Source organism: Dromiciops gliroides, chromosome 4 (genome assembly GCF_019393635.1).
Source record: "Dromiciops gliroides isolate mDroGli1 chromosome 4, mDroGli1.pri, whole genome shotgun sequence".
Taxonomy (NCBI): Eukaryota; Metazoa; Chordata; class Mammalia; order Microbiotheria; family Microbiotheriidae; genus Dromiciops; species Dromiciops gliroides.
This window is the reverse complement of record NC_057864.1, coordinates 394,551,232-394,566,930: the sequence shown is the minus strand read 5'-3', so window position 1 is coordinate 394,566,930 and position 15,699 is coordinate 394,551,232.

Genomic DNA, 15,699 nt, shown 5'->3' with positions numbered 1-15,699 from the left:
ACAGACTCAAAAATTGACCTTGTAATAGGGCACAAAAACCTCATAGTCAAATGTAGAAAGGCAGAAATAGTAAATGCATCCTTCTCAGATCATGATGCAATAAAAATTACATGTAATAAAGAGCCATGGAAAGGTAGACTGAAAATTAATTGGAAACTAAACAATCTCATCCTAAAGAATGAGTTGGTCAAACAACAAATCATATAAACAATCAGTAACAGAAAAACATTCTGACCATAAAAGTTACTATGGTTGTTCCTTGTTAGGAAGATCAAAATATACATGTAGAAGAAGATGACAAAGTAAAAGCTCCTACATCCAAAAGCTTCAAGAAAAATATGAATGGTTCTCAGGCCATGGAAAAAGTCAAAAAGCATTTCAAAAATCAAGTAAGACAGAGGAAAAATTGGAAAGAGAAATAAGGATGATACATGAAAATTATGGAAAAAAAGAGTCAACAGCTTGTTAAAGGAGACAAAATACTGAAGAAAATAGCACCTTAATAAACAGACTAGACTAGAGGTACAAAATGCTGACCAGGAGAAGAATACTAGAAAACCAGATTGGTCAAATGGAAGAAGAGGGACAAAATTCACTGAAGAATAAAACAAACTCCTTAAAAAGTATAATTGGCCAAATGGATAAGGAGGCACAAAAGCTCACTAAAGAAAATAATGATCAAAGGAAGCTGATGACTTTATGAGAAATCAAGCAACAATAAAAGAAAACCAAAAGACTAAACAAATAGAAGACAATGTGAAATATCGCATAGGAAAAACAGCTGACCTGGACAATCGATCCAGGAGAGACAATTAAAACATATTGAATTTCTTAAATGCCATGATCAAGAAAAAAAAAAGTCTAGACATTATCTTGCAAGAAATTAACAAACAAAGAAAACTGCCCTGATATTGTAGAACTAAAGGGTTAAATAGAAATGGAAAGAATCTATTTCTTACTTCCTTAAAGAGATCCCCAAATGAAAACTACCAGGAATATTATAGCCAAATTTCAGAATTCCCAGGTCAAGGAGAAATGATTGCAAGCAGTCAGAAAGAAACAATTCAAATATCAAGGAGTCATAGTCAGGATTACACAGGACTTAGTAGCTTCTACATTTATAGGATCAGAGGGCTTGGAATATGATATTCTGGAAGGGAATGGAGGTCAGACTACAGCCAAGATTCAACTAGCCAGCTCAATTTTTCAGTGGACAAGAGGGATATTCAATGAAAGAGAGGATTTTTAGGCATTTTTGATAAGACCAGAGTTAAGTAGAAAAATTGACTTTCAAATACCAGAATCAAAAACATAAAAAGGTAAACAGGTAAAGGAAATGATAAGGTATTTGACATGGTTAAACTGTTTATATTCCTACATGGGAAGATGATACTTGTAACTCTTCAGAACTTTCTAATTATTAGGGTAGGTGGATGGAGTAAATATAGACAGAAGGCACAGGTATCAATTGAATAGGAATGAATGATACTCAAAAAATAAAATTAAATGGTGAAAGGAATGCACCAGGGGAAAGAGAAAGGGAGAGGTGGTAAGGGGTAGCTTAATATACATAAAAGCAGTTAGAAAAAAGTTTTACAGGGAGGAAATGATGGGAGAGTTGAGAGGGGGTAAGTAAACCTTACTCTCATAAGAATTGCCTCAAAGAGGGAATAACATGCACACTCAAATGGGTGTGGAAATGTATCTTATTCTATAGGAAAATAGGAGGGAAAGAGGATAAGAGAATGGGGCAGGGAAGTGATAGAAGGGAAGGAAGATTGGAGGAGGGGGTAGTCAGAAGCAAAACACTTTTGAGGAGGCACAGGGTGAAAGAGAGAACAATAAATGGTGAGGGGGAGAATAGGATGGAGGGAAATACAGTTAGCAATAGTAATTGTGGGAAAAAATTGAAGCAAGTTTCTATGATAAAAGTCTCATTTCTCTAACATATAGAGAACTGAGTCAAATTTACAAAAATTGTACCATTCCCCAAATGATAAATGATAAAAATGAATAGTTTTCAGATGAAGTAATCAAAGCTATCTCTACCCATATTAAAATGCTTTAACTCACTATTGATTGGAGAGAGCGAAATGAAAATAATTCTGGGGGCACTACTTCATACCTATTATAATGATTGGCAACCTATTAGATTGGGTAATAGAACAGAAAAAAATTGCAAATATTGGAGGGGATGTGGGAAAATGAGATATTAATGCACTATTTGTAAAGTTGTAAACTGATTCAATCATTTTTGTGGAGAAATTTGGAACTATGTCCAAAGGGCTAAAAAGCCATACATACTCTTTGACCTAACAATACCACTACTAGACCCACATCCAAAAAGAGATTAAAAAACAAAAAGGAAAAGGACCTATATGTACAAAAATATTTATAGCAGCTCTTTTCTGGTGGCAAAGAATTAAAAATGGAGGGGATGACCATAAATTGGGGGATGGGTGAACAAATTGTGGTACGTGATTATGATGGAAATAGTATTATGCTATAACAAATGATGACCAGGGTGTTCTCAGAAAACCCTGGACTTCCCTCAGCCAATGCAAAGGGAAATTTACTGTGTACAAAGTAAAAGCAATATTGTAAGATGATCAGCTGTGTGACAACTATACTCAACAATACAGCGATACGAGACAACTCTGAAGGACTTATGATGAAAAGTGCTATCCAACCCCAGAGAAAGAATTGATAGTGTCTGAATACAGACTGAAGCATGACTGCTTTACTCTCTTGTTTTGGTCTCTTTTTTTTTATGACCTGACTAATATGGAAATGTTTTACATTACTACCCACGTATAACCTAAATCAAATTGTTTGCCTTCTCAGTTAAGGAGTGGGTGGGGAGGTAGGAAGGGACAGAATTAGGAACTCAAAATTTTTTAAATTAATGTTAAAATAGTTTTTACATGTAATTGGAGAAATCATAATACTAAATAATTAAAAAATGCAAATATAAATAAAAATACACATGTTATCTTTCTTTTTGCAAAATTATTTAATTGTTATAGAATTTCTATATATTTCAAAGATCAGTTATGTTATCAGTGAAGAAGTTTGAGTAAAGTATAATTGAGTTGCTGTGGCAAAAATAATTCATCTGCTGGGACAACAGGTACACAACACCCATTTGGATGCCTGTTCCATAAAACTTTCTAGCTTTATAGGATCAACCACAACTCAACAAAGCAATGTCAATTTTTCATGATGAGGAGGTCTCACAGTAGTATTACCATAGAGTGATTGTTTCTAAATAATTCCTAAGTTCTTTTCCAACATAACCTTTACAAAGGCACCTCGTGCAGAGTAGGGGGTGTAGAGCCAAGATGGAGGAGGAAAGGCTGTGACTTGCCTGAGCTCTTTCCAAGACCCATCCAAATAGCTTCAAATAATGCCATAAGACAACTTCTGGAGCAGCAAAAACCATAAAAGGACAGGGTAAAATAATTTCCAGCCAAAGACAACTTAGAAGTTCTGCAGGATAGGTCTGCTGTACTGGAGTGAGAGTGAAGTGCAGAGCAGCACAGGCCAGAGAAACACAGACCCATCCCCAGCACAGACTCAGCTCCATTGAGCCAGGAGCAGGTCTCTGGAGCCTCTGAATCAGCAGCAGAACTCAGCCCATAGATAGTAAGGAGGTTAAACAACTCCAGAAGGAGATTCAGGGGTCTTTTTCCTAGCATTGCAGAAGGACTCTGTTGTTTTGCGATACTCAGTCTTGGGTGGTGGTCCCAGGTGAGGGAGGAGCACAAATACATAAAGAACTGAGTCAAATTTATTAAAATAAGAGCCATTCCCCAAATTATAGATGATCAAAAGATATGAAGTTTTCAAATGAAATAATAAAAGCTACCTATAGCCATATGAAAAAAAAAAGTTCTAACTCACTATTGATTAGAAAAATGTAAGTCAAAATAATTCTGGGATACTATCGCATATCTATTTTATTAGATAATAGGATAGCAGAGGAAAATGACAAATATAGGGGATATGGGGGAAATGAGACATTAAAGCGCTCTTGGTGAAGTTGCAAACTGATTCAAACATTCTGTAGAGCAATTAGGAAATATGGCCAAAGGGCTATGAAACCATGTATACTCTTTGACCTAGTAATACTACTACTAGAATGGTATCCAAAAAGAGGTAAAAAACAAAAGTTGAATTCAAAATTGAGGAGATGCCAATCAATTGGGGAATGGCTGAACATATTGTGGGATGAGATTATGATGGAACACCATTGTGCTATAAGAAATGAGCAGGATGCTATCAGAAAAACTTGGAAAAACTTACATGAGCTGTTGCAAAGTAAAATGTACTACATACAAAATAACAGCAATGTTCTAAGATGATCCACTGTGAATGGCTTAGCTATTCTCAGCAACATAATGATCCAAGACAACTCTGAAGAACTTATGAAAAATGCAATCCATCCCCAGAGAAAGAACTGATAGTGTTTGAATACAGAATGAATCATATTTTTTAGTTCCTTTTTCTTAAGTTTTTTTGTCTGTTTTCTTTCACAACCTGACAAATGTGGAAATGTTTTATATGATTATAGATGTATAACTTATATTGAATTGCTTGCATTCTTAAGGGGAGGTGGGGAGGGTGAGAGGAAGATAATTTGGAACACAAAGTCTTAAAAATAAATGTTAAAATTATTTTTACATGTAATTTGGGAAAAAATAAAATTATAAATTATTTTTAAAAAGACCATATTGAGAAGTAATCTATTTAACCCTACAGTAAAGTAGTGGGGGGATGGGAAGAGGCTAAGGAAGGAAGGGTGAAAAAAGGGAGTGCAGAGTGGGGGAGAGGATAGTCAGAAGTAAAACACCTTTGAGGAGGAATAGGTAAAACAAAGATAGAAAATAGAGTAAATATCATGGGAAGGGAATAGATTGGAGGGAAATAGTTATGATGATTGATTATAATGGCAAAATGTATGGTACCTACTTTGCTGGGCTAATATGAAGAAAATTCTCTGTCAAGTTAAGGTACTATATACAAGTTATGATGAACAGGATACTATCAGAAAAACCTGGAAAGCCCTACATGAACTGAAGCAGAGTGAAATGTACTGTATATAAAATAATAGCCATAGTGTAAGAGGATCTGCTGGGAAGCATGTGGTTATTTTCAGCAAGGCAATGATCCAACTGATAATATCTGAAAACAAATGGAAACACAGTTTAAATTTTTTTTTCCTCTTTGACAATTCATTAATCTGATGTTTTGGGGTTTTTTGACTGTTTTCTCTCACAACCTAGCTAATGTGGGAATGTTTTCCCTGACTACTCATGTATAACTTATTTTGAGTTACTTGAGTACTTGTGGAAGGGAGGTGGAGAGGGAGGGAGGAAGAGAAGTTGGAACACAAAGTTTTAAAAAATTGATGTTAAAATTTGTTTTTCATATATTTTGGAAAATAAAATTCTATTTAAAAGAAAAAAAATAAATAAAAATAAAATAAAAAAATCAACAATAAAAAGACCATATTATGGATATGGATAGGGGCAGCTAGGTGGCGCAGTGGATAGAGCACCGGCCCTGGAGTCAGGAGTACCTGAGTTCAGATCCAGCCTCAGAAACTTAACACTTACTAGCTGCGTCTGGGCAAGTCACTTGGCTCCAATTGCCTCACTAAAAAAAAAAAAAGAAAAAAAAAGAAAGGAGCATCTAGGTGGGACAGTGGATAGAGCACCGGCCTTGGATTCAGGAGGACCTGAGTTCAAATCTGGCCTCAGACACTTAACAATTACTAGCTGTGTGACCCTGGGCAAGTCACTTAACCCCAATTGCCTCACAAAAAAAAAACATTTATAAATTCCTGCTGTATGCATGGTAGAATGGGGAAAATAGAGATTAGATATGACCCTTTCCTGCCTTTCAAAATCTTTCAGTCTAGAAGTGAGGCAATAAAAAACTTACACAAATAGATATAGGAATAGCTAACATTTATATATTTCTTTGAAGTTGGCAAAATATTTAATATATGTGATATCATTTGATACCAACAAGAAGCCTGAGATAGGTACTATTATTATCCCCATTTTCATGTTAGAAAAGTGAGGTTGAAGGAGGTTGGGTAACACTTAGATAACATAGATAGGAAGAGTCTGAGGCAAAATTAGTACTCTGATCTTGAATCTAAATCCAAGAATATATCACTTTATTCCATCTGCCTTCCTAAAACCAAGGGCAATATGACTAGAATATGATCAAGTGAAACTGATCTTCTTACTATTCCTCACACATGACATCCCATTTAATGTATTCAAGATTTTTCATTGCTTGTCCCCAGTTCCTGTAATGCAGTCCTTCTTTATGTCAGTCTTGTTTTGTTTACCTCAGCTCATGACATGCTTACAAGGAATTTCTCTTTTTTCTTTTTTTTTTGCGGAGCAATGAGGGTTAAGTGACTTGCTCAGTGTTACACAGCTAGTGTCAAGTGTCTGAGGCTGAATTTGAACTCAAGTCCTCCTAAATCCAGGGCTGGTGCTTTATTCACTGCACCACCTAGCTGCCCCCCAAGGAACTGCTTTTGATTTCACCCCTATTCCTGCAGCTAATGCCTTCCCACAAAGTTACCTGTATCCATTTTGTAAATATGTATACATAGTATATGTAAATACATAATATTTATGGATAGTGTCCAAAAGTACTCTTAGTTTTAAGTTTTGATAGCTTATAGTTTGATAAAGATTTGTCTGACTTCTATGTACTTACTAATTATTTCTCTCTCTATATATCATCTTTTATCTATCTTCTATTCATCTATTTATTATGTATGTATCTATCTATCCTCTCTCTCTCTATCTCTGTCTGTCTCCCTCTCTTTCTTCATAGTGTCCCAAAAGTTTTAAATGATTTCCTCCCTGGCTAGAATATAAACCCCTTGAGGGCAGTGACTGTTTACCACCTTTGTCTTTTATACTCCAGACACCAAGTACAAAATTTGGCACACAGTATGTATTTAATAAATGCTTATTGATAGATATATGGTGACACAGAAATATTATTATTCATAATCATGATAGCTGGCAGTTAAATAATACTTAAAATGTTTGCAAAGTACTTTATGTTATGCCTTATTCCATTTGCTTCTCACAATAGCTTTCTAAGAGAAGTACTATTATTTGCCTTTTCCAGATGAGGAAACAGACTTAATATACAGTATCATATAAATAGCAAGTGTCAGAGGTGAATGTTAACCTCAGATATCTCCTGATCACTGGTCCAGTGCACTTTCAACTATATTATAAAGTTTCTTTGGGCACTGGAAGCTTGTTACCAAGCATGGAGCTCAAGAATGAATCCTTTCCATAGATGGTGATTGTTGTCCTTTGCTGGGAAGGGTATGGCACTGAAAGAATAAGGATTGAGTGCACTCTAAGCCTAGAGAATAGTCATAAAATATATGGAGGCATCAGAGTACACTACCTTGTATGGAAGAAAAGTAGTTCAATTGGGTTGAATTCTAGAATTCAGGGAAGGAAATCATATAAGAGAAGCTTGAAAAAGTGGGGTGGCATCAGTTACAGAGTCACTGAATACCAGGCAAAATAATTTTCAAATGACATGGGATAAAATAAGTATTTATTGAAGATTGTTGAGCAGATGAGTTAAATAAGCATATTCTTTATTTAAAGATTATTCTAGCATAAATATGAATGAATAAAAATCATGATACAAGGGGGAGTGGAAGTAGGAAGATCTATAATGTGTCTATTGAAATAGTTTGTGTAATGAAGGTCTGAACAAGAAATTTGATGGTAAGAATAGAAAGGAGAAAGACTGATGAGTTCTTGTGGAGATGGAATTGACAGAACCTGGTAACTGATGAACTTTTTGATAGAGGAAAGAAGCAATGATTCCATAATGATACTGTTAGAATTAAAAAAAAATAGCATAGACTGAGGCACAGAGTCCTGAACATGATCAATGTGTTAGTAAAGTATGAATTTACCAATAAATAGTATATCAGCTTCCCTAGCAATGTTAAGACCCTGAAATGAGTGATAACTATCTTTTTATAACTTTTAAGTAAGTGCAGAACAAAGAATAGGACTTCATAAGCAAGAGCATGTTTTGAATGATTAGAAATTTGGAATGAAGTACCAGCAACAACCCTCGCCTTCCCTCTTATGACTAATAAATGTTCACTGAGTCCACCTGAAAGGTTAGAGATAATGGACCAGATATCTTTGTATAGCAAACCAGAAATCCTTCAAAAGTAACAGACTTCAGGGGGCAGCTAGGTGGCACAGTGGATAAAGTACCAGCCCTGGATTCAGGAGGACCTGAGTTCAAATTCGGTCTCAGACACTTGACACTTAATAGCTTTGGGACCCTGGGCAAGTCACTTAACCCTCATTGCCCTGCCTCACTCAAAAAAAAAAAAAGAGTAACAGACCTCCTTGACACAAGACTAGAAGAGAGATTAACTAGAAAACTAGATTCCTAAACTTAACTCATTACCAGATGGGTGAATTTCTGAACTCATTTATTCCTTCATTCATTTGTGTGTTTGTTTCATATCTGTATCCTCAGTGCTTAACATAATGCCTGGTACATGGTAGTTGTTTAATGAATGTCTATCGACGGATTAATTTTAGGATGAGGATTCAAATTTATATTTGCAAATGTATTTTATGATAGTTTTCCAGTTGGAATCTGACTCAATTCTCCCCTTATTTCCAGTCCATTCTCTACTTGTCTTTTAAATTGATCTTCCTAAAGCAAAATTCTGACCATGTAAATTCCTAAACTTCAGGGGTTCCCTATTACTTCCATATTCAAATATATAAGCACTGTTTAGTTTGTAAAAGTCCTTCATAAACTACCCTTTTCTATATTTCAATTTTTTAGAAAATCTTATTTCCCTCTATATATTCTTTAATCCAGTGAAACTGGCTTCCTTTCTGTTCTTCACACATGATACTTCCCCTCCCATTTCTGTGCATTTTCACTGTCTCTCTCTCATGTTTAGAATTCCCCATCCTCTTCTCTGTCCACTGGCTTCCCTATATTTCTTTAAGGCCCAGCTGAAATCTTACCTTTTACACATAGCTTTTCTCTGATTTCCTTTAATTCTAGTGCCTTTCATATGCTACCTCCACTTTATCCTGTATATATCCAATTTGTCCATAGTTGTTTACATTTTGTCTCCCCCATGAACATTTACCAACTTAGATTCAATAGATGAGGAAATACACCTTTTAAATATTAAATCATAACAACTTCCTCACATTCAAACAATTACATTTAAAGAAAAATTACGTTGCAATTTATTTTTACCCTAACACAAATGCTCAAATTCCAGGGCTAAAAAAGTCTAAATAAGGATGCTGGAAAACAGGATGAATGCCTTGAGGATGTCTTCCCATGTAACAGTCTAGAATTATTATTTCAGGGAGGAGAGGAGAAAGAGATTAAACAAGTTACACATATTGTTTCCATAAAGCAAAAAGGAAAATACCTGACAGGGTTTTTCAGAATCAGAACTTCAATGGTACAAAGGACATTAGAGAGCAGTGAACACATACAATATTTAAGAATACTCTCTATAAAATATGCAACAGTAATCCAGATTTTGTTTAAGCAGCAACATATACTTTTGAATGACTCTTCAAGGTTAGCAAGTTTTTTCCTCTAAGTCTTTTTGTCTCTTCCCAACTTCAATCAACCAGAAAACATTTATTAAGTTGTTGTTTGTCCTTCATTCTAAAAGAGGACCATGGCAACAGGGTGATGCATGACTCGCCATAAAGTGGATTTAAGTGACGGAGGACTGTGAGAAGTAACCAACTTCACTCTCTCCTCCAGAAATATCTATCTGTGTCCAGTGGCAAGATATAGATCAGGTTGACTGGAAATTGCTCCATATGTTTAAGAAATTTGAGATTAAGTGACTTGCCCAAGGTCACATAATAAGTGCCTGAGGTGAGATTTGAATTCAGGTCCTCTAGACTCCAGGGCCAGTGCTCTATCCACTGTGCTGCCTAGCTGCCCCTATTTATTTATTTGTTTGTTTGTTTGTTTGTTTGTTTATTTATTTATTTATCTATCTATTTATTTATTTATTTGTTTGTTTGTTTGTTTGTTTCTTTATTTATTTTTAGTGAGGCAATTGGGGTTAAGTGACTTGCCCAGGGTCACACAGCTAGTAAGTGTTAAGTGTCTGAGGCCAAATTTGAACTCAGGTACTCCTGACTCCAGGGCCGGTGCTCTATCCACTGTGCCACCTAGCTGCCCCTCTGCCCCTATTTATTATGAATTATATGGCAGACACTGTGCTAGGCTGTGAGGATAAAGTATAAATGATGAAATAGTCCCTGCTCTGAAATAGCTTCTTTTATTGGGATCAGGAAAATTTTTGTGCAGAGGTTGATATTTGAATTACATTTGTTTAGGCAGGGCAATGAGGGTTAAGTGACTTGCCCAGGGTCACCCAGCTAGTAACTGTCAGGTGTCTGAGACCAGATTTGAACTCAGGTCCTCCTGAGTCTAGGGCCAGTGCTTAAACCACTGCACCACCTTGCTGCCCCTGATATTTGAATTACCTTTTGAAGGAAGAAAGTGATTATATAAGATAAAATTGATGACAGAAGCTAGCTATGGAGGATGAGGAGCTACAAAACCATTGCAATAGAAAGATGTCATATATACAGCAGAGGAAGAAAGTCAATTTAATATTAGGTTAGGCCAAGTTGTGAGGGTTTCAAAGTCCACAAAGGTAATTAATATTTGAATCTATAGACAATAAGAACCTATAGACTTTACTGAGTTGGGCAATATAATGCTTTTATCTGCACTCAAGGAAAATAATGTAGGCAGCTGTGCGGAAGTTAGGCTAAAGAAAGAAAAGAATTGAGGCAGCGAGACCAATTAGAAAAGCATAGCAATTTTATATATGAGATGGGATGAGGGCATGAACTTAGACGTGTTGATAGTGAGAAATTGTTGGATGAGACAGATATAGAGGTTTTAAAAAAAACAGCACAATTTGTCGACTGATTGGATTATGGAGTCAGGGAGAGTCACATTTCAAGGATAACTTCAAGGTTATAAACCTAGAGGAAATGGTGTTGCCTTCAATAGATATCAGGAAATTTGGAAGAGAGGTAAAATTGGAAAGAAGAATAATTATTTCTTTTTGAGGACTATTGTTTTTGAGACATACATGAGATATCCTGTTTGAAATATCCAAGAGGTAGTTGGTTATTCTTTACTGAAGTTCAGGGTACATATATTGTTATATGAATCAACTACATCAGAATAAAACCCATGGAAGCTGAGGGGCTCAATATAAAGAGATTTTAAAGAGAGATGGCTGAGAGTAGAGGCTTGGTGAATATACAGTTACTGAGGATGATATAAATAACAAGACTGAGAAAGGCTGAAGAGTATTCAAATTGGTAGAAGTGTCAGGAAGACATAATATCATAAAAACTCAAAAAGAAGATACTATCCTTGAGGAGAGGGAGTAGTGTCAAATGCAAAACAGAGGTAAAGATAGATGGATGGGAAAGGATATCAGATTTGGGAATTAATATATCATTTACTGATTTCTCCTAATTCTATCCTCTAGAGCCAAGAAGAACATGGATAATCTTCTTTTCATTTGATAACTCTTTAAATGAAGACCTTTTCTGAGAATTCTTAGCCCCTAAGAAGGCCATAACCATTAGGCATAATTATGCAATGAGCAGTTGACCAGGAAATAAAAGAAGTACCTATGGATATTCTCCCATTTCATTCTCCTTAATATTTCTGCTGTGAAGTCAGATTCAAGAATATCTAATAACTTTCCTATTCTCTAATTAGTCGATTGCCATTCAAAAACTTCTAAAAAGTTATGCACTTGTTATTTAAAGGTCAGTCAGTTGCTTTAGGGCTCCTCCTAGAGGCTGCTATTGAAATTGGAGTTTATACCCTAAGGTTCAATCTAATTCAGGATATGCTTATAAAGAAGGTATCATTTTTATACAGTAACTCTATCAGAAAGTTCTTTCAAACTGTTCACTTCTGAAAAAGGCAGACCTTTGCTAACATCATTAAATAGCTGAGAAGCAATGAGGCATTAATTATTTGAAGATATGTACCCAACTAATAGCAAAGCAGGCAGGCAACTGACAGGGTAACTTGAAAAGAAAGGTTTAGGAAGGACCATTTTCTATTTTTGTGAATCTTCTTTTTTTTACAAAGGTACTCATGCTATCATTTACAACTATTTTAACAAAAAGGGCAGAAGACCTTAAACTTTAGAGGTATTTCTCTTAGACTATGTAAACCATTAAAGCAGAGTTAAGAATAGTTGAAAAGCAAAAACTATCACCTTCCCAACTATAGGGAGAAGCCATTACTTTTGATTTTTAAAATAAAATCATATGCCTTAAATAAATTCAAGCAGTCTTATAAGATGGTTGATATGCAAATTACTCCTAAAGCATGTTATAAAATTATAATGTAGATATTACCACCATTTTATGGAAGAAAGAAAAATGATCTGTGGAAGGAGGAAGGCAGCTGGTACTGCCAACATGTCCCAATTAGGAATCTTTTCTATGTTATATAAAAGCAGTGAGTTCAATTCTTTCAAATAGGGTTTGTTATAGACTGACCCGAAACATTTTGGTTGTTTGTCTTATAAGGTTAGAAAATGAGAAAGTCAGATAAGGACTTTTCATAGTACAACAAGATTAACTGCTAGTATTTGTCACTCTGTCAGTGTTCCTAAGGAAAAAAAAAACACCATGTTGTAAACTACCCAATGTCTTGTCCAGGTTCATAAAGGTCCAAGATCTCTATTTTAAAGAAGAAACTACAACCTACATTGAGAAAGTGGCAGAAATGGGATTCAAAAAGTTAGGTTGTCTTACTCCAAATCCAGCCAATGGATGTTAGCAAGGCTCCTCACATACTCTATACAAACAAACAAGTGACAATACATAGGAGAAAAGGTAGATGTAAGTTTTAAAAAAATTGACCATAGTGAAAAAGAAGGCAGAAGAGTGTCATTAGAATTTTTGAAATACTGAAGAACTAGTAAATTAGCTAATGTGCCAGAAGCAATATAATGGAAAGAGAAACTATAAAATTAAGCAAGAACTTTCAATGATAAGAAAATAACAAGACAAAAAAGTTTGAAGAAAACAGAAAATTATTTGATGAAATGAAGAAAGAATGAAAACCTGGAAAAAGGAAGAAATAAAGTACATGTCAATATGGGTAATATTATAATATCTAAATATATAAAAATAGTCAATAGAACATTCACTACTTTGAAAAATCAAATTGAACATGATGTAAAGCACTTGGAATTATAGATTCCGAAAATTATTCTTATTCACTCTATTAGAAAACCTACATACCAAACTGAAAACTTTGGAGGATTGACCATGTTCAATCTCAAGATTACTAAGACCTCAGATCATTTAATAAAATATAATAATCTAGGAATGTATTCTAGGAATTCATTAAATAAAAATTTCCAGACTATACATAGTCAAAAACAACAATGACAACAAAATGGCAAAATACATTTAGAAAGAATCCTTCTGAATGCAACAAAAAGGAACCCAAGATTTAACATTCCTAGGTACACCATTGTTAAAGTAAAATATTTCATTCATGTTATGATTAAAAAGTTTGAGAGATATAGTTTCTGGGTAATTTAATCATTTTAGTAATAAGGCCAACAGGTTATTAATAAAAGGATGGTCATTTGGCCATCTCTCTAAGACTAGATACACTCATGGTAGTGGACTCACAGTTTAGATACCCCTCAAAATAATAGGTGGGTCATCAAACAGCAATATAATCTAATTGATTAATGAAATTGGAGGTGGGAATTATTAAAATGAAGGGCTGAGTATCTTTTGGATAGTATCTCTCTCTATATAAGTATCTCTATACCAGACCACCCATAGCTTTTGGCTATCAATTCAAAGAATGTGTACCCTTTTCAAAGGTGGAGTTGAGTGACCCCTGGACAGAGAAATTATCTCTACCCATACCACTCCCAGCCTTCAGCTAGCTAGACAAAAGAATCTGTTTCCACCATAGCTTGAGTAGAACAAAGTGGGCTTCCCCACCTTAGGTTAAATTGTTTTGAAGGTTTCAGTGAGATATGACCAAGATGAGGAGAGTTAATGCAATTTCATCAGTAATGACTTTCTGAGGAAAAATAGAACTTTTAAAATGAGGAATTTAGAAAAATGGGAGAGATTCTGTATCTCCCCAAGATATTGGTTATTAATAATCATTTCTCACATTCAACAATAAGGAAAAAATACTCTCAACTGCAAGAAAAAGAAAATAAATTATTTACCTTGGAATACTTAGAGGATCACATCAGTTTTTGAAATGCAACAAGGAATGATCATAGAAATGTGAAAACAATATTTATAATAGTAAAAGGACTGGTCCATGAACTTATACTTAACATGCTTTATGAAGAAATAAATATGGATTTTTGAGAAGCAGATAAATTGAAAAGTTTATAAAGAGACATATGGCATCCATATAGTATATTCTTTTGGCAAAAAGCCTATTCTTTAAAAAAATAAGTATTTAAATCAACCAAGAAACTTTAATTGCTATACAAATTAGAATTAACAATGGAAAGAGCACTGGCTCCAAAGTCAGAGGACTTGGGTTCAGATCCTACCTCTAATGCTTACTACAAATGTGATCTTGGGCAAGCAAAACTTAAGCCTCATTTTTTTCTTTTGTAAAATGAAGAATTTGGAGTAGTAGAGCACTGAAGTCCTAATATTCATCATCCCATGATGCTCTGAGCAAGTTTATTTTCAAAGAACCATTAGGATATTATTCACCTAAATTACCAAAAAATTTAGAAATAGGATTTAGAGAAAGAGATTGGTTAAAACAAAAGAAATGAACAAATGTTTAGAAATCCCAAACAAATAAATAAATGTGCGGTTGTGGGGATTAAGTTTATTGTTCTTTACATTGTACTATCTGTCTAGCCTATCTGCTATATTTATAGATCATAACATAATAATCCCAGTAATAAATGATGCAATGAATAAGAGGCATATACAGTTATGGAAATTTAACTAAAATCTTTCAAATGACAAGGTACAAGAATGCAAAGATCTCTCTGAATACATGTTTTAACAAGAAAAAGAGAATGAAAGCTAATGAATAAAATACAAACTGAAAGAAAGTAGAAAAAAATAGCCAAGAGTGGAAAAGAGTTCAATACAACTAAAATGATAAATAAATCAAAGAGATATTTTAAGCAAGAAAAATGAACAATTAGTGTCTATTTTTTTTTTAAATATGCTAGTTCAAATCCCCCAAGTTAGTTTGAAATGAGAATTGTAAAGACTTAATAAATAGTTCTGGTTTGCAGAGATCAGTGCTCTATGAACTAAGAAAGACTAAGTGTCAGGCCTTCCCTGTGTGCCCAGTATATTCCATTCATCCTCAACTTTTCCAGAAATCAGTTTATCCAGAAATAAATTGTGTTCTATCATAAATATCTTCTTGGGTCCTAATTCTTTTGAATTACCTTGGAAAAGACTGTCCCAAGAGATGTCCTGAGAAGAAGCTTCCATTGTAGGCTCTGTATGATGTAAAATCCTTTCCCTTGAAGTATACTGTGGATCTATCAATCTTTTTAACACTTGTTGATGTGAATCTTTGCCTAGT